Genomic DNA, 22068 nt, shown 5'->3' on the forward strand with positions numbered 1-22068 from the left:
AAACCCACATAACAAACGAACGGTTTAAGTTAGCACAGCGAAACTGCGCATACTTACTAAACTCGTCATTTGCGGTTCTTAGATACCAGACTCGACCATATTCGTGCGAGTCGAATGCACCACTTATAATTGTCACGGAACCTCACCTGTGGGGGTGGGAGTGGGGGGGGGGCTGGATTTCGACGGACGATGAAGAGGGAATATTAAATAAATAAATTGCCCTCGTCATCGTCTGTCGAAATACCCCCCCGCCCCCACGGACCCCACCGATCTTACTTGCACGGGTCGCGGCTGCTCTTGACTCTATTTTACTGAAGAAATTATAACTTTCAAACCATGTATGTGATGTTATGGATCTGTGAATCAGATTTAGACCAGCTCTCCTAGAGTGTGCACATATGACTTAATCAAAAGATGGCTGGAGCTGTTTTTAAAATGCAATCGTGCAATAGATTTTGCATGGATTTGTTCAGAGCTTTGATGGATATCCTCTTATGAAGAAGGAGCCAATGAAGCAGGGCTGGCATTAGAGCAGAGCGAGCAGTGTGACCTGTGGTGGGGGCGCTGACTTCACGGGGGTGCTGTGTTTAGATATAACTTATTATTGGAGATATGAGGGGCACCTATGCCAGGTGGGTGTGAGAGAATCCGACCAGGCAGTCATGGTGTGTGGGGGCGCCAAAATGTATTGTTGCACAGGAGCCACCAGCACTAAAGCCAGCCCTGCAATGAAGTCTGGTGAGGGCTAGGCTGGAAGAAGCCCTCCTGGGCAGAGCTAGTACCATCTGGGCAGCAGGGTTTTGAATAATTTACATCTTTATCATTCTTCCCTTCATCACACCTAAGTAAAGGGTGCTACAGTAGTCCAGCTTAGAGGTGACAAGAGCCTAGACTACCGTCTTCCTAGCTTCTAAGGGGCAAAGATTCAAGACCGTCCTAATAGTTTTCAGGTTGGCAAAACACTTCCCAGCAACTATTGAGATTTGTTTGTCGAATGATAGCTTGGAATTAAATCAAACCCCCAGATCTTTCACCAAGGGTTTGGGCACTGGAGTCTACCCTAGTGTATCCAGCCACCATGTCGAGATCCAGATCGAGAAAGTCTTTCCTACAATCAGGACCTCTGTTTTATTGGCATTGAGGCGATTTCAGGACATCCATTCCTCCAGCTCCACGAAGCAGGATTTGATTTGTCCTTTCATGCCTTCCTCTTCCTGTGACAATGCAACAATAAGTTGTGTGTCATCTGCATATGATGCAAAACAAATACTTTACCACTCTATTAGCTCCGCCAGCGGGCGCATGTAAAGATTGAATAGAATCAGGCTCAGAAAAGAGCCTTGAGGCACCCCCTGGGAAAGAGTCAGAGTATTGGGGAGGAAGGGCCTTTGGGCTACCTGAATAGTGCGTTGTTGCAGAAAAGAGCCAGCCATCTCAAAGTCCCACTCCTGACCCTGTTGCCCCTAAGCCTCTGGGGCAGAAGGCCGTGGGACACCGTGTTGAATGCTGCGCTGAGGTCCAGTAGGACTAAGGCAGCGGTCTGGCCAGCATCAGCACAATGTCTCAAAGACTCTGTAGCTATTAGAAGAGCAGATTCTGTGGAGTAATGTTTCCTAAAACCTGACTGAGCAGGATGCAGGAGCTGGTTAGATTCAAAATAGCTGGTGAGAAGGATATTCACTATTTCTTTCTGTGATCTTGGCAAAAAAGGGTAAAAGGGAGATAGGTCTTAAATTCTCTGGATGCAGGGCATCCAGAGTGGATTTATTCAAAAGTGGCAACACAATTGCATGTTTCCAGGTCTATGTAACCCATCCAGAGTGAAGGAACAAGTCGATGAGGCATGCAGATGAGACAGATTTGTTGACATACCCTGTCTTAATAATATGGGAGAGGATTGGTCCTGTGGGGATCCCAACTTGCAGAGAGTATAGAAATTAAGGGGCAGATGTATCAAGATTCCGTTTTGCGAATTCTAAATAGCGATTTTTTGCGAATCGCTATTTATAATTCGCAAAATGGAATGTATGTACACAATCGCTATTTTTTAGCGATTCCTTAATATTCTTTATTTGCGAATCCGCATTTTGCGAATTCGCAAATAAAGAATAATTTCCAATGCATTCCTATGGGCCAGGAGGCCCATAGGAATAGGATACATACCAAATCATGCTGAAAGGCCGTTTGCGAGTCGCAAAGGCTGAAATTCTGCGAATTTCGGCCTTTGCGAGTCGCAAAAGCCTTGATACATCTGGCCCTAACTCTGCCCCTAAAGTTGCTTTTTAAAAACACCAGAATTACCTTTTCAAAGTATGCCAAACAATATCCTTTATGTAAAAGTAAAGGAATCATTGAGTAAGATACCCCTGAGAAACATTATAGGAAACAAACGCAAGGAACAGGGTTAGAGACCTAAAAGGACCAGACACAAAAGGAGCCTGAATCTGTAAACATGAACAACCATGAAGACAAGTGTGTGAACTGGTGGGAACTAAGATTAGAATGAAAGAGTTGGGGCAAGAAAGAAGAGATCATGTGGGGATAAGGGTGAGTTTCCAGTAATGGAAAGTGTGAATGAGATAGGGTTGAGAATGATGTGAGATTGATTCGTAGTTGAGGTTGCAAGTTAGGTGTGAAGGATCTGAAGCTGCGTTGAAATGAAGCAAAGTTGGCTAAGATGGTGGTTGAGCTGTAGTCAAGATGAGGCAAGGTGAGTAAGAAGTCTGGCTGAGGTGAGTTTGGGCTGAAATGATAATAGAATGAGGCTGTAGCAAGATTGAGCTGAACTTGAATTGAGCTAGTTGTGAGTTTGAGTTGACTTTGAGATGTGGCTGAGGTGAGTTGAGTTTGAGGTTGAGGTTGATGTGAAATAAAGTAGATATATGAAATCAATCAATCAATCAGAGTACTTGTAGAGCGCATTACTTAACCGTGAGGGTCTCAAGGCGCTGAGGGGAGGGGGTGCTGCTACTGCTCGAAGAGCCAGGTCTTGAGGAGTCTTCTGAAGGTGAGTAGGTCTCGGGTCTGCTGTATGTGAGTAGGGAGGGTGTTCCAGGTCTTGGTGGCGAGGTAGGAGAAGGATCTGCCACCGGAGGTCGTTCGTTGAATGCGGGGGACAGCGGCGAGGGCAAGGCTGGTGGAGCGGAGCTGGCGGGTGGAGGTGTGGAAGCTGAGTCTGTTGTTAAGGTAGGCTGGTCCGGCGTTGTGGAGTGCTTTGTGTGCATGGGTGAGGAGCTTGAAGGCGAACCTCTTGTCGACGGGAAGCCAGTGTAGGTCTCTCAGGTGGGGGGTGATGTGGCTGCGGCGGGGGACGTTGACGTTCAGTCACACAGAGGCGTTTTGGATATGTTGTAGTCGTGGTAGGTGTTTGGCTGGGATTCCTGCGTAGAGTGCGTTGCCATAGTCCAGTCTGCTGGTGACGAGGGCCTGTGTCACCGTTCTTCTTGTTTCGGTCGGGATCCACTTGTGGATCCTGCGGAGCATGCAGATAGTGTTGTAGCAGGAGGAGGAGATGGCGCTGACCTGCTTAGCCATGGAGAGAGAGGAGTTGAGGATGAATCCTAGGTTGCGTGCATGGTCGGTGGGTGTTGGTGCTGTTCCCAGTGTGGTCGGCCACCAGGAGACGTCCCAGGCTGAGTGGGTGTGTCCTAGGATGAGTACCGCCGTCTTGTCTGAGTTCAGCTTCAGACGGCTGCTCCTCATGCAGTCGGCGACGGCCTTCATTACCTCGTGGAGGTTGGTTTTAGCGGTGTGAGGGTCCTTGGTGAGGGAGAGGATGACCTGGGTGTCGTCGGCTTAGGAGATGATGTTGAGGTCGTGCTGGAGGGCCACTTGTGCGAGGGGGGCCATGAAGATGTTGAACATCGTTGGGCTGAGCCCTGGGGGATGTCGCAGATGATGTTGGTGGCTTCGGATCAGAAGGGTGGGAGGCGGACGCTCTAGGTTCTGCCGGACAGGAAGCACGTGGTCCAGTCAAGAGCCTTCTCCTGGATTCCGGCTTCTAGGAGGCATGTCTTTAGAGTGCGATGGCAGACCGTGTTGAAGGCAGCCGACAGGTCCAGGAGGAGGAGGGCTGATATTTCACCGTTGTCTAGTTGGCGCCTGATGTCATCTGTGGCTGCGATGAGGGCTGTCTCGGTGCTGTGGTTAGTCTGAATCCAGACTGGGATGGGTCCAAGATGTTGTTGTCTTCCAGGTGGCGGACCAGTTGACTGTTGACGTTTTTCTCAATGACAATGAACAGGAGCAGGGAGATGGGCCTGAAGTTCTTGAGGTCCTTGGGGTCCGCCTTGGGCTTCTTGAGGAGGGCATTGATTTCGGCGTGCTTCCAGCTTTCCGGGAATGTCTCTGTTTCAAAAGGAGATGTTGATGACCTTCTGTAGTTGGGGTGCGATGGCTGCGTCTGCTTTGTTGAATATGTGGTGTGGGCACGGGTCTGATGGAGAACCTGAGTGGATGGAGTTCATGACCTTTCATGTCTCATCGTCGTTGACGTTGGACCAGGAGGTCAGGCGGATGGCGCTGGTGGTGTTCGCAGGGGAGGTGGAGTCTGGCGTAGTCGGGCGGTTGTGGTGTTGAAGCTGTCGTGGATTTCAGCGATCTCACAGTGGAAGAAGATGGCTAGTGAGTCGCACAGTTCTTGTGAGGGCGGGATGTCGTTGGTGTTGGTGCTGAGGTTGGAGAGTTCCTTTACGATGCTGAAGAGCTCTTTGCTGTTGTGTGCGTTGTTGTCCAAGCGGTCTTTGAAGGAGGATCTTTTGGCTAATCTGATGAGGTGGTGATGCCTGCAGGTTGCGTCCTTGTGGGGTGCGTGGTTGTCCAGCGTGCGTTTGTGGAGCCATATTTTCTCCAGTTTCCGGCATGCGGGTTTGGAGGTCTGGAGCTCGTCGGTAAACCAGGTGGCTCTCTTGCTGGCGTGGTTGTTGGAGGGTTTCTTGAGTGGGGCGAGGGTGTTGGCGCAGTCGTGGAACCACTGTCTGAGGTTGCGGGCTGCGGCGTCTGGGTTGGTGGGGTCAGTGGGTGGGTTCTGGGCAAGGGCGATGATCAGCCAGTCTTCGGTGAGTTTGCTCCAGCAGCAGCGAGGCAGCTGGTGGGTGCGGTGGTACGTGGTTGGTTTCTTGAAGGTGAAATGAATGCAGCGGTGGTCAGTCCAGTGGTGTTTGGTGGTCTGGTCGAAGGTGACGTGGGTACCTGTGGAGAAGATGGCGTCCAGTGTGTGGCCGGCGATGTGGGTAGGTACGATGATGAGTTGTTTGAGGCCGAGGTTGGTGAGGTTGTCGATCAGGGTGGCGGAGTTGGCGTCATTGTTGTTCTTGAGATGGAAGTTCAGGTCCCCGAGGAGGATATAGTCCGTGAAAGTGAGGGTGTGGGTGCTGGCGAGGTCGGCAATGGAGTCGCTGAACTGAGCCCGGGGTCCAAGGGGTCTGTAGATGATTGTTCCTCTGAGGGTGGTGTTGGGGTCGGTGTGGATCCAGTAGTGCCGGTGTTCGGCGGTGTGGAGGGTGTCGTCTGCATTGGTGGCGAACTTGAGGGTGGACTTGTGGATGATGGCTATTCTTCCTCCGGTTCCGTTGGTGCGATCCCTACAGGTGATCTTGTAGCCGTCCGGGATGGCTATGGCGATGTCGGGCGCCGAGGAGTGGTTCCACCAGGTTTCGGTCAGGAAGGCCACGTCTGGGGCGGAGGTGTCGAGCAAATCCCAGAGCTCGACAGCGTGTTTGCGTGCGGAGCGGGTGATGAGGAGTATGCAGCGGAGGTGGTTGGGTCCAGTCCTTGGAGGTTTGGTGGTTCTGTCGCAGCTGAAGCTGCAGGAGTGGCAGGAGAAGGGTCCGTTTTGGGGTGGCCTAGAAGCAGGTGTGGTTTCGGCCGGCGTTGAGTGCATGGAGGCTGCTGGTGTCGTAGTGGAGTTTGGTGTTGTGGCGTTCACGGGATCCAGGGGTTCTGGCGCTGGGCACAGTCCAGGCGCGGACAGGCTCAGACGGCTTGCCTTGGGCACGCCTTCGGCGCGCCATCTCGCGGCCGCGCAGCTGGCGCCATTTGAAGGGGAGCTGGGAGGGAGGAGCAGCTGGGAGGCAGGAGGCAGGGGACGGCGAATGAGCATGGGGGGTGGGCCGCAGGGGCAGCAGCAGCGGGAAATTGAGCAGTGGGGGGGCAAGGGAAAAACAGCACCCAGGAGGGCAGAACAGAAGGATGCCGGCACAAGCACTGGAGGAGCTGCAGGGGGTGGGAGCGAAAGATGAGGTTGAACTGAGGTTTAAGTGTAGTTAAAGGTATGGTGAGATGAGGTGTTGTTGAGCTGAGGATGAGGTGAGGAAGGGTAGAGGTTTAGGTGAGATTAAGGTGAGGTAAGGCGAAGTGAAGATAAAGCAGGATGCGACTGAGTTGAGGTTTGAGTGAGCAGTAGGAAAGGTAGAAGCAAGATAAAGATCAGATTATTTTGGGATGAGGGAGTTAAGGGTGAGCTGAAGTAAAGTTGAAGTGTGCAGCTCGTCCACATGGTTAGCACTGTGCAGCACACAAGGAAGAGGATGCATTGAGTATAGAATTGTATTGATTATGTGCCTCTTCCTCCAGTGCCCTCATGTAGCAACATACATCAACTGAAAAGACCCAGCTCTTAGTTCCAACGCACTTAGGTGAGTGCCTCTTGTGTAATTAATGTATGCATTAAGTTAATATTTGCAACTGACTCATGGTTACAGATTGTCTTTTAGGGCTGTAGCACAGTGGACATATTTTAACATACACATTTAGTTTTATGCATGGCAACATGATCTTTAGATACATATTTTAAAACTGTTTGTCCAGCAGCATGGTGGCTGGCACAGGCACACACAAGGAACACAGTTAGCAGTCTAGGTCTTAATTCGAATAAAACTGTGTGGCATACATTATCTGGGCATCCTATTCAAGGAATGAAGCCTGGCTGAGCTCATCATGAGCAAGGTTTGACCTGGTCCACTACCCACAAGTGGGTCCTCTTTGTCATACGGAAATCTCCAAACACATCCAAGATGGAGAAGATTCAAAACATTTGTAAAAGAAACACAAATATGCAAGTGTGTGGATGTTCACTGCCAATTATGGGTAAGCAAGTACTGAAATGACCACTGCTCGACACAGTGTAAAACACAATGCTTTTTACAGATTTTCTTGTGGAATAATTTGCAAATGTAGTACATTGTATTGTTTTGCTTTGTGTTATATATTGCTATTAGACTTGAATGACAGCATAGCCGGCTTTCTACCCAAGTATCAAAGGTATTTGAATATAATTGTTCAAGCACCTTCAGTTGGGAGTGTATATGCTTGTTTGTTGTTTACAAAATGTGAATTTACACTGATGCATGGATTTACACATGAGCATACCTGTCAAACGTGCTGGTTGTGGACATTTCATGATGAGAATTTCTCCATAGGTGGGTGAAAAAACATGTCGGTTGTGGATGTTGATAAACCTCTTAGAAGGCCCAGTGCCACCCTTTAGGCGGTCGCAGAATTATTCCCTCAAGAGCAGGAATAAGTCTATATCCATGATAGGAATGTGGGGGTCCTATCCCTCAAATTCATGAGGGTAAAAGAAAATGGATTACTCACAAGCAAAACATTATTCTCTATGCAGAGAAGCAAAAAACATATCTAAGCAAATGCATTAGTGCCTTATGTCTTATATTTACACAAGTAAAATTGTGTATGTTTGAACCAAGCACCCTATGAAGAGAATCATTCAGATAAATTACACCTTACTTGTGTAATTTTATGTGAGTAAATCCATCTTCCAGGGTAACTTCACAGTTTCTAAAAAATCTGTATTTGGACTCAGGAGTTTTGCCATTTGCTCACCAAAGACTAACTTAGGTACACTAGTGGCTTATGTGAATCTGGGGCAGTATCATGATGCGCTCCGCTGGCTCCGCAGAAGCGTTCATTATGCGCCTGCAGTGCATAAAGCGAATTCATTTAACCCACTATTTCTTCGAGTTAGTGCATTATTTTAGATAGACCAGGAGCTGTTCTGTCTGAAAATCAAACTATAGGTCGAGAAGTTTGTGTTAAATTAATTCACTTTACAATATACAGTTGCATAAAAACAGGTGCTTGATTATGCGCTGAGCCAACCCACCTCATCATGATACGAAATTTTCTAACTTGATATCAAAATTAAAGTTTGGATATGATAGCTCTAGAGTGATTGAAAACCAGTCGCGTTGCCTCTTGAATGAAGCAACATTTTAATGCACATCCAAATATATCGACCGAGACCTTTTTGCAATTAAAGGTGCGACCCCGTAAAAAGATCTGAAAAGGTTATATCAGGAGTCCTGAGTTAAAAATTATAAAATTCTTGTTCAGTGCATTTTCTTACATGCAGCAAGCCCAGCAATATGCAGGCAAATCCCTTCAGGAGAATGGAGGCATTCCCTGGTGGTGTGGTTGCATGACACCCACATCGACGAGTAAATACGCATGGTTTGCACTGCAATGCACACGATTATATTTCATGAAAGGGCCTCTGAAGTCAACACTCGTGAGATCAAGACTGCCTAGTGGTTCACAAGCCAGCACGAGAAAATGGCGACCTTTAGCCTTCCACTGTAAGGTGCGGGACATTGATTGTAATCTATGCTCTGGAGAAAACAAACGTCTTCACAGCTGCTGCACTGTGACATTACCACAAAGTGTAGGAAGACAAATGCAGTAATAAAAAAGGAAACACAACAGTCAGAAACACGGATTAGAGACAGTGAAACATAAACACTGAAAGATAATTGGTGAACATTTGGTATATATTTCTAGCTGACAGGTGCCATCTTAATTCATGTTTTAATGTAATAGCTATACAATCAGGTTCTAACATATTTCTGTTCATTGTGCAAACCAGTGTTTTGTAGCAGAACCTTTTTAAATCCCCTCCCCAAATGTAATTGTCCCTGATTCGTATTCCTCTGAACTGCCTTTACAACTCAACACGTCTGCAGCCCTGGCTGTCTCAGCAAGGCTTACCAACCCGGCATTTTGATGCGATGCCTTATTCTCTGACCTAGCTGAAAAAACGTTATTCCCACGAATAGACATTACAATTGGATGTGCTTTTAGAAAACCTTTGAAAAGTCAGAATATTATAAAGATCAAACAAAAAATTTACTCAAGTAGGTAATTGCACTGATAAGCAGAAACATGTCGACCATTTTACACTTGCTGTACTAAACCGGACGGTCCTGGGTAACCTAACCAGCCAGTCAACGTCCGTCTTACCTGTTTTTAACGGTCGCTGGTTTTCCACCATTAAAATTATTTCTGGATAAAACCGGCCACCTTTTAAAACTTTCACCACCTGTCACACTCACATCCCTTCACAAAAAACCTGCTCCGCTGTAATTCAGGCGTCGTAGCAAACCAGGGAGGCACTCGGCCTCTCTGGTGGGAATCCAATGATGAAGCATGTCACCAACTAGGTTCGTGAGTGAGGGTTCTTTTAAATAATTAGGTTTTTCCTTGTGCTGTTCTATTCCCTAGGATTTTCTTAGGTATTCTTCAGTCACTCTTTTGTTGTTTTCTAGTATAAGTTTTACAGCATACTACATAGATGTATGTGCTCAACCTCTATATGGTTCTGAATAGTTACATTATACTGACCGATTTTGTAACAACACAGTGGAAGGAGAGTTTCTTTGATAAAGAAGTACTAAGTATCAGAAAGGTGCATTCTAGTCGTTGAAACAGAAGCAGTTAACAGTATATTTGATATATCAAAGAGGGGTAGTGCAAGTCACCATCTCAGGCCATAATGTGGAACATTTGATGAAATGTCTCCTCAATGAAAAACAGAAAATACATAAATATCGCAGAAGGAACAACGATAGCATAACCCAAATTACAAAGAAGGAAATGAGGTAAGAAGCAATATCCAGTCCTGGGTGATAGATCAATAATAGCATCAATAGCATATAGCAACATTTGTTGATCCCCAACTACTTGATCAAAACTACAACTCGAAAGTGAGCGCTGGACAGCAGGATGCTAACACTTTTAGTGATGGATGATACAATATATTGACCATGAAATTCATTTAAAGTAATAATTGTACTATGGCTTTATCAAAGAATTATTATCCAGTTGATGTATTTAGTCCTCTGTTTCTTTTTAAATAGCGACCACATGGAAACCAAAGATAAGTGAGATAAATTTGGGAACCGTTTAGATTTAACAATGGAGATGAAATAAAGTTTTAAATTCATACCTTTGAGATAAAAATCTCTAAAAGTAGCAAGAACATTATGAAGAAAGGAAGATAGGAAAAAGGTTCTAAAATGCACAGCGTTAGACATCTTTACGTCCAAATAGGGACCTAAATATATTAAAACACGAACTAAAACTGACATATGACTTTCTTCAAGGAAACCTTCTATGTAGTGAAGAGTTTTAAGATGTAAATAAATTAATCATATCCAAGGAAATGTAGGTAAAATAAAATGATAGGAAATAAAAATGTGTGAATATTTTATTTCTGCATCTTGTGTGGGTCATTAAACTCTTGATGTATTGCTCCCTGACAAATTTCTTTAGGCCTCATTTACAAAGCTCTTTTACAATCACAAACCCTGCAATTCACAACATCGCAGGGTTTGACACTTCAAAAGTTATATTCTTTATGTACAAAAGCCCTTTTGCAAGTCAGAAAATTCTTTATTCGTGCTGAAACAAAGATAGCCCGATGGTGCTTTACATAAAACAAATAATGCCTCCTTGAAGCAGGAGCTAAAAAAGAGAAAGGCTTTCATTTCTCCAACAATTTCACACCATTACTTGTGTTCTGCACTGTAGAGCACACATACAATTGTGAGGAATATTTTGTTACTTGTTTATGCATAGCCTTTTTCGCTGGAAGTGTTTGCTTCTTGCACACATCCTATGCTAGAGAGCACGCAGACAGATCTGCACTATGCTGCAAAGGTAGTGTGTGGCATTAGGTAGCCTGTTTTTGTGCCAGTGCGGAGGTAGTCAGCATCAGGCTAATTGAAATCAATAAGACTCTGCATTGCTTTCAGTCCCTTATGCAATACAGCACAGAAACTTTGGTTGTTGCGTTATGTTGTGATAAAAAGTAAACATATGCCCCGTAAATATGTATCTAACCAATCCGTAAGAGTGATACACAAGGACTACACACACATGTACCAAATGTTGGATAAAGGAGAGCGGTGCCTGTTCCCATCCTAAGAAAGGCTTACTATTTTATATCGTTTTTTTCTCCTTTTTCATGTTCTTTATTATGATTTTTTACTTCTACCCAGTCCATGATGGGTCATTCCAAGGACTAACATTAGACATCCTGTCACTTCTCAATACAATCCAAAGAAAATCCCAAAGGAGGGAACGTGTTCATGGGTGAATATCTGGCCCAGCCCATCATGAATTAAAAAACTACCTGTAACACTGCATGTATGATCGTCATGCAACAAAAAAACTGTAGTCTGTAGAGCAAAGGCGGTTAAGTATCAAGTGAAAGCTCTACCACTATATGTCCTGGCACACACTCTGGCCAGGGATTCTGCATGGAAGCGCATGCCTTCCTATGGCCAACAGAGCCAGTGATATTGATGTGAGATTCAACAAGAAGGAATGTATTTTATAGGGACACTTACATACATCCGGGTAGTTCTAGAGCTCTGACAGAGACTAGAAGAATCATGGGACCAGGGAAATGAAAACCTACAGGGAATCATCATCACGCCTGGTCCAAGCAAAAAAGAGATGATTCATCTTTCTCTTCTGACTCACTTGAGAACAAAAACAAGTAAACTGAACACATCAGGCCATGCTCTCACCATACACATAGACATCACTTACTTGTGAAGCAGGCATATTGAATGGCAGCTTCTACGATCCAACAACCGCTGACAACCTTCATGATGACAGGGCTCCTGGATCGCTTGTAATCAGATTGAGGCCCACAATTCTCTGGATGGTTGAAGTTAAATCCTCCCTCACCTCTGCATCATTAGATGAATTATGGAAAGGGGCGACCATTCGGTCCCCCCGAACGTATGGTGGAGTACCACGATCCCCCCGGGAAGCCATCTTGGGCGGGAGGCGTGTCTCGGCTGGTATGCCCGAAGCGGCGTAGCCGGGGCGCGCCTTTTTCCCGCCCTAGAGTGGGCTGGCCTAGACACCGACGCGGCCGGCCACGCCCTCGGAGGCAGGCGGGGGCGGGTTTACGCCCACCCTGAAGACGGATAAAAGGAGCGGAAGCCAAGAAAGCATGCTCTTGTTCCTGTGCTCTGAAGCTGCACCTCCCCGCTGCACGTGACCTCGAGACGGAACGAAGAGCCAATTTTGAGCGTTGTAATCCCTCTTTTTGTCTTACAGATATCCCGTCTAGGAATGCCCAAGAAGGTCGGAAAGCGGGTCGGTACCGAGGAGATGCTCCGCATACTCATGAAGGAGATAGCCGATCTGAAGAGAAAGGTTGAGGCTAAGGACGGGGAGGGAGGACCGAAACGGCCTTTACAGGGAACAATTCCCGGGGGGAAAAGCAAGAGGCCCAGAAGGGGAGCACTTGGGGGGGAGACCCCGGTTCCCGAAGCGCCACGAGAGGAGCCAACCCCGGCGCCAAAGGAGGGAAACCCAATCCCTGTGGTGGTTACCCCTGCGAACAGGGAGGATATGCCCCCCGAGTTAGCGGCACAATTGGCAGCGTGGTTGGGAAACGATAGCGAGGGCGCCACGGCTGACGATGCCCGGGCAGTGATGAGGCAACTGCGGGAATCTAGGGAGGCTGCGAAGACACCATTGTCTGTTCCCCCACAGGTCCCGGCGGTTGGAAGTACAGCAGGCCCAAATTCGGCGACAAGCGTGGGGTCTTCTTCAGGTAAGCGGCCATTGCCGATTGCGGGGGGAGAGTCTGCACCTTCTCGAAAGGAGAAGATTGCCCAGCACGTCCCACTAGAAGTCAAGGAATTGATTTGGGCGGATAAATATGTAAACATGTTTTCATTGCTTACCGACCATTACGAGATCGAGCATGTAAAGAGTCAAAAGGAGCTCATGCATCCGAGTGTTTGGCGCGCAAAAATGGCCGCCTTTAAGGTCGACGAGACCATTGGTACTTGGGGCAGAGCGTGGGGAATTTTTACTTCCATCATGGGGGAGCGCAGGCCTGAGTTGTTGACCGAGTTACCCATTTATCAGTCACGTATTATGGAGTATTCTGTGGCATATGGGGGCAATCAGTGGTTCTGCTATGATAATCTGTTTAGGAAAGCTAAAGAACACAACCCGTTGTTGTCTTGGGATTGTTATGACTCTGTGTCTTGGCAAAAAATGGAGAGTACAGGGATGTTGAAGGTGCCATTAGTAGGGAGTAACGGGGGGGAATCCTCCCGCCAAAACTCTGGGACGCCCTTTCGGACGGGTGCAGGTAACGAGTTCCACACGAAGCCGAGTGGCAACACAGGTAAAAAGGGGATCTGTTGGAATTTTAACAGGAGCAAATGTACCAGGCCCCAGGGGTCATGTAAATTCAGACATGAGTGTGGGGGGTGCGGGCAGCCATCCCATCCTGAGTCCATGTGCAGAGCCAAAACGGGTGATAACGGTGGTAAGGGAGGCGCCAAACAGGTCTAATATAGTCCGAGGGGCGCCTTTACCGACCCCGATTGATACCATGGCAATGATTCCTTGGCTCAGCGAATACCCAGATCATGCTTCTGCTGGGGTGTTACGGAACGGGTTTTCATATGGTTTCCGCATCCCAGTGGGGGATTTTCAGGGGGTACCGGACTGTAAGAATCAAATATCGGTCTTACAGCATACGGCAGTGGTGCAGGTAAAGATTGGGAAAGAGGTGACTCGAGGTCGTGTCGCCGGTCCATTCGATTCGCCACCAGTTGCTAATTTTGTGTGTTCTCCTCTGGGGGTGGTTCCCAAGAAGGACCCGGGTGAGTTTCGGCTGATACATAATTTGTCAGCCCCGCATGGTCTTTCCGTGAATGACGCGATAGACCCGAAAGTATGTTCGGTGCGGTACGCATCTTTCGATGAGGCCGTTGCCATGTTGAATCGCCTGGGGCCCGGGACGCTGATGGCCAAATCGGACATCGAGTCAGCGTTCCGGTTGCTCCCGGTACACCCAGATGATCAGCGTCTCCTTGGTTTTCAGTTTCAGGGTCGCTATTACATGGATAAATGTATGCCAATGGGATGCTCGATTTCATGTGCCTATTTCGAGAAATTCAGTTGTTTTCTGCAGTGGATATTCACGAGGAAGACAGGTTTTCAACATGTTATGCACTATCTCGATGACTTTCTGTTTCTGGGGGCAGCCGGGGATTCTGAGTGTGGACAGGCCTTACATTAATTTTGTGTCCTAATGAATCAATTCGGTGTGCCATTGGCGCCAGGTAAGACGGTGGGTCCCTCGACCTTGATCGAGTTTCTGGGGATCGAGCTCGACTCGGTGGAAGGTTGTTTTCGTTTACCTAAAGAAAAAGTGTTAAAATTCAGGTTATCCCTTGAGACATGTATTCGTGCAACGAAAGTGAACTTGCATCAATTGCAGCAGGTGGTTGGTCAGTTGAACTTTGCCCTAAGAGTAATGCCGATGGCACGCCCCTTTTCCCGCTCGATTGCACAGTCCATGGTCGGCTTGAAGGAAGGACATCATCGTACGAGACTCTCGGCAGAAGTTCGCCAGGACATGCGCATTTGGATTGCATTCCTGGCGGATTTCAATGGTCGAATTGTCTGGAATAAACCAGCAGTGTCTTCCAAAGAGTTGGGGCTATGGACAGACTCGGCGGGGAGTATGGGTTTTGGCGCCATATTGGGTACACAATGGTCGGCTCAAAAATGGCCGTCATGGTGGCATGAGTGTGGGTTGACGAGTAACATTGCTTTTCTCGAACTGTTCCCCATTCTGGTGGCCTTGAAAACATGGCCAGAAGGGTTTAGGGATCACTCTGTGGTGTTCTGGTCTGATAACATGACCGTGGTTGAGTGTATCAATAGTCAGGCAGCACGTTGCAAATTGATTCTGAGACTGCTCAAGGAAATTGTGTTGTTGTGCATGCAACTGAATGTACTGTTTAGGGCGCGACACGTGCCGGGGGTGATGAACCAAGCGGCTGATGCGCTCTCTCATTTCCGTATGCAGGCCTTCTGGGGTTTTCTGCCCACAGCGGACCCGGTGGCGGCACCCTTTCCCGAAGCTCTCTGGTCTCTCGGTGCCCCGAACTACAAGACCTCGTGGGAGAGAGTTTAGCACCCAGGACGAGGAAGGCATATGAAGGGGCGTTCCGTTCCTATTGGGCCTTTTTGGGTACTGCAGGGAGGGAGCTTTGGGGTCTGGAAGAATGTGTAGTAAGATTCCTGCTCTCTTTACGTCACGCAGGCAAGTCAGTAGCTACGGCCCAGAGGCATCGGGCCGCCATTTCCTTCATGGCAAGGGCTCATGGGATCCAGGACCCGACAGTGTCTTTCGTTGTGCAGAAAGCGCTACGTGGGTGGCAACGCCTTGAGGGTCGCAGAGTAGACGATAGGCACCCGATAGGTCTGGATAGGTTGGCCCTGTTATTATCCGTGCTACCGGTAACATGTTCATCCCAGTACGAAGCAGTGTTGTTCCGAGCCGCATTTGCATTAGCATTCCATGGGGCTATGCGGGTAAGCGAATTAGTGGCAAAGAACAAGCAGGATACGCTGGGGGGACTGTGCCGGGAACACATTCAGGTCAGGGAGGAGACGATGACGGTCTCGTTTGTCAGGTCCAAATCCGATCAGGATGCAATCGGGGACTGCGTAATCATCCAGAGGATCCCCGGGTCTGCCATGTGCCCTGTTGTGTGCGTAGAGGAATATTTAGCGCAGAGGGTGGCAGCATGGGGGGGGACCTTGTTAAGACACGCTGACGCCACCCCACTGACGAGGTTTCAGTTTCAGCGGGTGCTTGCGATGTCGATTTCTGCCGCGGGCCTGGACCCCGGCGACTTTGGGACCCATTCCTTTCGGATAGGGGCTGCTACGGAAGCTACAGCCAGGGGTCTGAATGTTGAACAAGTAAAACGTGTCGGGCGTTGGTCCTCGAACTGTTATAAAAGGTATGTGCGCTTGCACATGTTGTGAAGCTGTAACAATGTACTCACGCTTCTTGTTTTTGTTTGGTTTTCAGTTACGCAAGCCTACGAGGCGGGGCGGACTGTCCAGTCGACCCGACACCGAGGGGCCAGCGGTCAGACATTACCGGCTGTGAAAAAGGAGGTGTGGGTCGTGGGCCACTCATACGTGAGGCGTGCCGCGGACGTATTCAAAGCAGGTGACATGATTCACGTGGCTGGGGAATACGGGTACAGTGTGTCCTTCTACGGAAAGGGCGGGCTCTGTATTGACCAGTTTCGATCATTTTTCGAGGGCTTGTTAGGGCGGACAAGGTCACCGCCGTCTGTAGTCATAGTACATCTTGGGGGCAATGATTTGGTGACCACTGGTAGACGACTTCTTCTTGAGGCGATGCTTTCCACGGTAAGTTGGTTGGCGAGAAGAGTTCCAGGGTGCACAATTGCATGGTCCCATATGATCCCACGGAAAGTGTGGCGGGGGGCTATTTCAGTTACTGCTTTGAATCATTCAGTAAGGAAGATAAATAACAAAGTGAGTAGATTGTTTCGTTCAAAAACACTGCATTCTGTTTCACATGGTTGTATCAAAGGGGACAGTATGTATTTGGGGGACGGCGTTCATTTGTCCCGGGTGGGGAACGAGTTACTCATAGGAGACTTCTTAGCCTGGTTAAAGGGTTTGCAGCATGACCTTTAGGTAGGAGTGTTTTGTGGGGGGTCCGGATAGCCGGTCAACTATCCGGCCTGTGGCGGTAAGGTCATGATCGGTGAGCAGTAATTGGAAGATCCCTATGAGGGGGCGTCACCCATTACGGATGGGAGCGCGAGGGGGAGGTGGCCAATTGGCCCCTCAACGGGGAGGCGGTCCTGTCTAAGGAGAGGCCGCCGGAAGGAAAGGAAAGGTGGTCAAGGCCCCTTCCTGGATAGGAGGGGCTACGGCCCCTCCTGGAGAATTTCCCGGGGCCAGGACATCTGCGACGGCAGATGGGTAAGTTGTGTGGGGTGCGGGAGGGGGTTTACGCTACCTTTTAGACACCTCACACGAGTCCTCGAACGACCGTTAAATGGCGTCGAGTTTATTGGGGCCCCCGTCAAGTACAAAGGGAAATTGGTAGATGCACTTGAGGTACGCCTCTGTGCGGTCGCTCCTCTCACAAGTGAGGGGGGTATGTCTGGTTTAGGGATCTGACACCGGTTACGACCTTGCCGTTGGCCCTTAACGTTAGGATGTACAATTTCAAGTCAAATGTTTTGTAGGATGTTAGTTCGGCTAGGAGAACCTCTGTATTAGAGATCTGTTAAGGTTAGCCAAACATCGTAATGTGGAAATGAAATTGTACATAATATGAAACTGTTATTTTAATGTTTTAATTTTGTTTCATATTTTTAATAAATACGGCCGGGAAGGGTGACTCCCTTCCCGCCTTCCAAAAATTCAAGAACTGTTTCCGGTTTCCCAATTCTTGGGGATTGTGTTGAGAGGGGGTGGCGGGTATCTCAGCCATATGGAAAGGGGCGACCATTCGGTCCCCCCGAACGTATGGTGGAGTACCACGATCCCCCCGGGAAGCCATCTTGGGCGGGAGGCGTGTCTCGGCTGGTATGCCCGAAGCGGCGTAGCCGGGGCGCGCCTTTTTCCCGCCCTAGAGTGGGCTGGCCTAGACACCGACGCGGCCGGCCACGCCCTCGGAGGCAGGCGGGGGCGGGTTTACGCCCACCCTGAAGACGGATAAAAGGAGCGGAAGCCAAGAAAGCATCCTCTTGTTCCTGTGCTCTGAAGCTGCACCTCCCCGCTGCACGTGAGCTCGAGACGGAACGAAGAGCCAATTTTGACCCACCCACCAGCCCCTGAGGACAGCTAGTTGTTTTTGAATAAAGTTTTGATCTGGTAACTCTGTTTCTTGCAGGTTGTGATGATCGTCGTGAAATTTTGAATATGCAATAAAGAATGGTTATTTTCAGTATGTTTTGCAAATAAAGTAATGTTGCACTAATGTTGATCAGTATTCATGCGTGTAATAAGTCATGTTCGTTTTATTCTTAGTAAATTAGGTAGAATTGTCGTATTTATTTTGGTCGGGCGGTAAGGTCATGATCGGTGAGCAGTAATTGGAAGATCCCTATGAGGGGGCGTCACCCATTACGGATGGGAGCGCGCGGGGGAGGTGGCCAATTGGCCCCTCAACGGGGAGGCGGTCCTGTCTAAGGAGAGGCCGCCGGAAGGAAAGGAAAGGTGGTCAAGGCCCCTTCCTGGATAGGAGGGGCTACGGCCCCTCCTGGAGAATTTCCCGGGGCCAGGACATCTGCGACGGCAGATGGGTAAGTTGTGTGGGGTGCGGGAGGGGGTTTACGCTACCTTTTAGACACCTCACACGAGTCCTCGAACGACCGTTAAATGGCGTCGAGTTTATTGGGGCCCCCGTCAAGTACAAAGGGAAATTGGTAGATGCACTTGAGGTACGCCTCTGTGCGGTCGCTCCTCTCACAAGTGAGGGGGGTATGTCTGGTTTAGGGATCTGACACCGGTTACGACCTTGCCGTTGGCCCTTAACGTTAGGATGTACAATTTCAAGTCAAATGTTTTGTAGGATGTTAGTTCGGCTAGGAGAACCTCTGTATTAGAGATCTGTTAAGGTTAGCCAAACATCGTAATGTGGAAATGAAATTGTACATAATATGAAACTGTTATTTTAATGTTTTAATTTTGTTTCATATTTTTAATAAATACGGCCGGGAAGGGTGACTCCCTTCCCGCCTTCCAAAAATTCAAGAACTGTTTCCGGTTTCCCAATTCTTGGGGATTGTGTTGAGAGGGGGTGGCGGGTATCTCAGCCATATAGTCAAGGGATACTGTCATGGAACCCGGATGAAAATAGTGACTAGGAAAGTGCACAAGAAGATCTTGACACACCTTAGGTTTTCTAGCTTAGACGATCAGAGATCAGTTGCTTACACAATATTGGACTGCCTCTTCACGCAATTGGCTCCTTTACCAAGATATTAAGGGGGCAATATGTCATGGGTGGAAGAGTTTGGGTTAATCCTTGTCGCAAGGTTTGTGAGTAACATGCATTCCTATAAGCACCTAGACACAGAATTATCAAACTGTTATTGTTTGGTTCATTGATTCCTATATAGGACAAGACTGATGCGGCGTCCCATTAAAAATTGATTGCTCAGATCATTTTCCCATCCCATTTCTAACACTGACCTGCATCTCATTTTCATTCCAAGAACTTTGCATGTGGGAGGTTCAGGCATGAGGTCAATTAATTTATTTCATATACAACTAGAGGTACTTGTTAAAACGTTGATTTAATTCATGTTTTCTTTATGGAGTCAACTTCAGCTGGTAGACGGATTAAGTGCATGGTTGGTGTTTTGAGCCAACAGTCTTATCACACCAGATAGATTGCCATTTGTAAAGGGCTATTATTTATACAAAATGTTTGAGTTTACTTTTTTCCCTCGGGATGTGGTTTTATTTACATTCTCTTCTAGTCTGGAATCTCCAGAGAGGTACCATTAGCACATGCGGGATATAAAATTAATCTTGCTTACCATGAGAATGGGACTACCCAGAGAAAGCGTACAATGACAGAGGCTTCAGGCCTCAAACCTTCTAATGATATGCTGAGTATGATGCAAAAAGACGACATATCTGCACTTTATTATCAAGGTGGCTTTACTGCTGTTGCAAAGAAAAGGCTCACACCAATCGAAAGAGCCAAAATGATGAGAGGCAAAATGATGGGCTTGGGTTTTTCATTATTAGTTGCATTTGGAAGAGTTTCAGAGTTGCTTCGTATATTAAAATCACAGGTGCAAATCTGACTGGACTTGTTTTTTGTGTCTGTGGTAATGGCGTTTTTGAGACCTGTTTAGACCTCTTTGTTCTGTTCTCTTTATTAGGCATGGGGCTAATAAAGTGGGATATGGAGGTAATGCATGTGTTACTTACTAGTAATCTACATGACATCCCCAGTGTTTCGGAACAGGAAGAATACGTGATTTTCCCAGATAAACATTTGGGCATATTATCTAGAAGTGCGTTAAAAAACGCACATCTTCATATCGCCGGCTATCGCCGGATTTTTCGCCGTGATAGCGTGTAATTATCAATGCGCATCACGTAGGCGAAATCAAATCCGGCGATAGTCGGCGATATGGAACATTAGCGCATGAAAACAAACTTTCTTTTCATTCGCTAATGTGTGCCTTGATAATATGAGGGGGTGGATTCAGTGTTATGATCCACACCCCCATGTTATCCATGCCCTAACACCTGGTCAGAGCAGGCGTTGGGAGACCTGCGATAAACGAGTTTATCGCAGGTCTGCCTCTCCCAACGCCTGCCTTGGTAATAGGGTGTTCCCTCCTCCAACCACATTTTACATGTGGTTGGATGTGGGAATGCCCACTTTGCATGTCATTAGCGATGTTTCTCGCTGACATGCAAAGTGGGCTTGTGGCAGGCGTTAACATGCCCTTGTGGAAAGGGCTCTAGAAGTATCGCCGCTTTCTCGGCACAATTTGCCGAAAAAGCAGCGATACTTCGCCTTGTTAATATGCCCCATTATTTTTTTGTCAAGTACTGAGGCTGTTCTTAAAGTGCTGCTCTTGTAGGTATCAAGGACCCCCTGATATGGATAGGACTCCTGGGTCAGGGAAAACAATTTTTATGTAAGGGTATGTACCCAGGCAGGCTTATAGTACAAAAGCTGGCTATTTAGAAAAACATATTATATAAGCATGAATAATAAAATTAGTGCAATGGACTGAAATGATATCAAAAAGGATAATTTTTAATTTCAATATAAAAATGAATAGATACATATAGTTTGGTATACACAAAATACACGATAAAAATTCTTAATACTTTATGTGCCCTTTCATCAACATATATTAGGAAGTCATAACAATATATAAAAAAGGCTTTTTCTTTATTTTTAGTTCTCTGGTTATGGAGAATAGGGCTGTGTGTCAACGCGTTTCGACAAATTCTTTTGTCTTCATCAGGACAAATGAGTATTCAGCCACTTTTTCTAAAACAGATTATGAACAGATAGGTTCGAAGTTGATGGAGGGAGTAAGGCACCTTTCCTTTAATATCTGGAGTCGGTATGTGATAACTGCTTAGACAGTGTTCACTGCTTCCATCTTACTTCTACCTGCATCTACTATTCATCGTCTTTTAAAAAAGAGGGAAACCTCAAACGTTCTCCATCATTTTCATCAATATGTTACGTAATAATTGATAAAGCTGGTTATCCGTTTGGCTTTCTCAATCGTTGATTATTAAGAAAGCGCGGTAATGGAGAGGGACCGTTGCGTTTTTTACTCCGCTTTCATCAACAAAGGGCTGCAGTTCAAATTGGATGTCCGTTAGCCGGATCACGCCCACGTTATAATCTGCGCGGAGCTCGAGACGTCTCTACCTCTCTCAGCGGTTCGTGTAGAAGCAGTGAACACTGTCTAAGCAGTTATCACATACCGACTCCAGATATTAAAGGAAAGGTGCCTTACTCCCTCCATCAACTTCGAACCTATTTGTTCATGATCTGTTTTAGAAAAAGTGGCTGAATACTCATTTGTCCTGATGAAGACAAAAGACTTTGTCGAAACGCGTTGACACACAGCCCTATTCTCCATAACCAGAGAACTAAAAATAAAGAAAAAGCCTTTTTTATATATTGTTATGACTTCCTAATATATGTTGATGAAAGGCCACATAAAGTATTAAGAATTTTTATTGTGTATTTTGTGTATACCAAACTATATGTATCTATTCATTTTTATATTGAAATTAAAAATTATCCTTTTTGATATCATTTCAGTCCATTGCACTAATTTTATTATTCATGCTTATATAAATATGTTTTTCTAAATAGTCAGCTTTTGTACTATAAGCCTGCCTGGGTACATACCCTTACTTAAAGTGCTGCTCACCAGG

At 47.0% G+C, this 22068-nt stretch overlaps 1 protein-coding gene across 1 annotated transcript in view; it reads right to left on the minus strand.

Moving 5' to 3' along the window:
* Positions 1-22068, minus strand: part of LOC147692784 (uncharacterized) — a 794918-nt gene that overhangs the window by 608068 nt on the left and 164782 nt on the right. The gene's annotated exons all lie outside the window — the stretch shown is intronic.

The sequence above is a fragment of the Lissotriton vulgaris genome, chromosome 9 (genome assembly GCF_964263255.1).
Source record: "Lissotriton vulgaris chromosome 9, aLisVul1.2, whole genome shotgun sequence".
In the NCBI taxonomy this organism is placed as follows: domain Eukaryota; kingdom Metazoa; phylum Chordata; class Amphibia; order Caudata; family Salamandridae; genus Lissotriton; species Lissotriton vulgaris.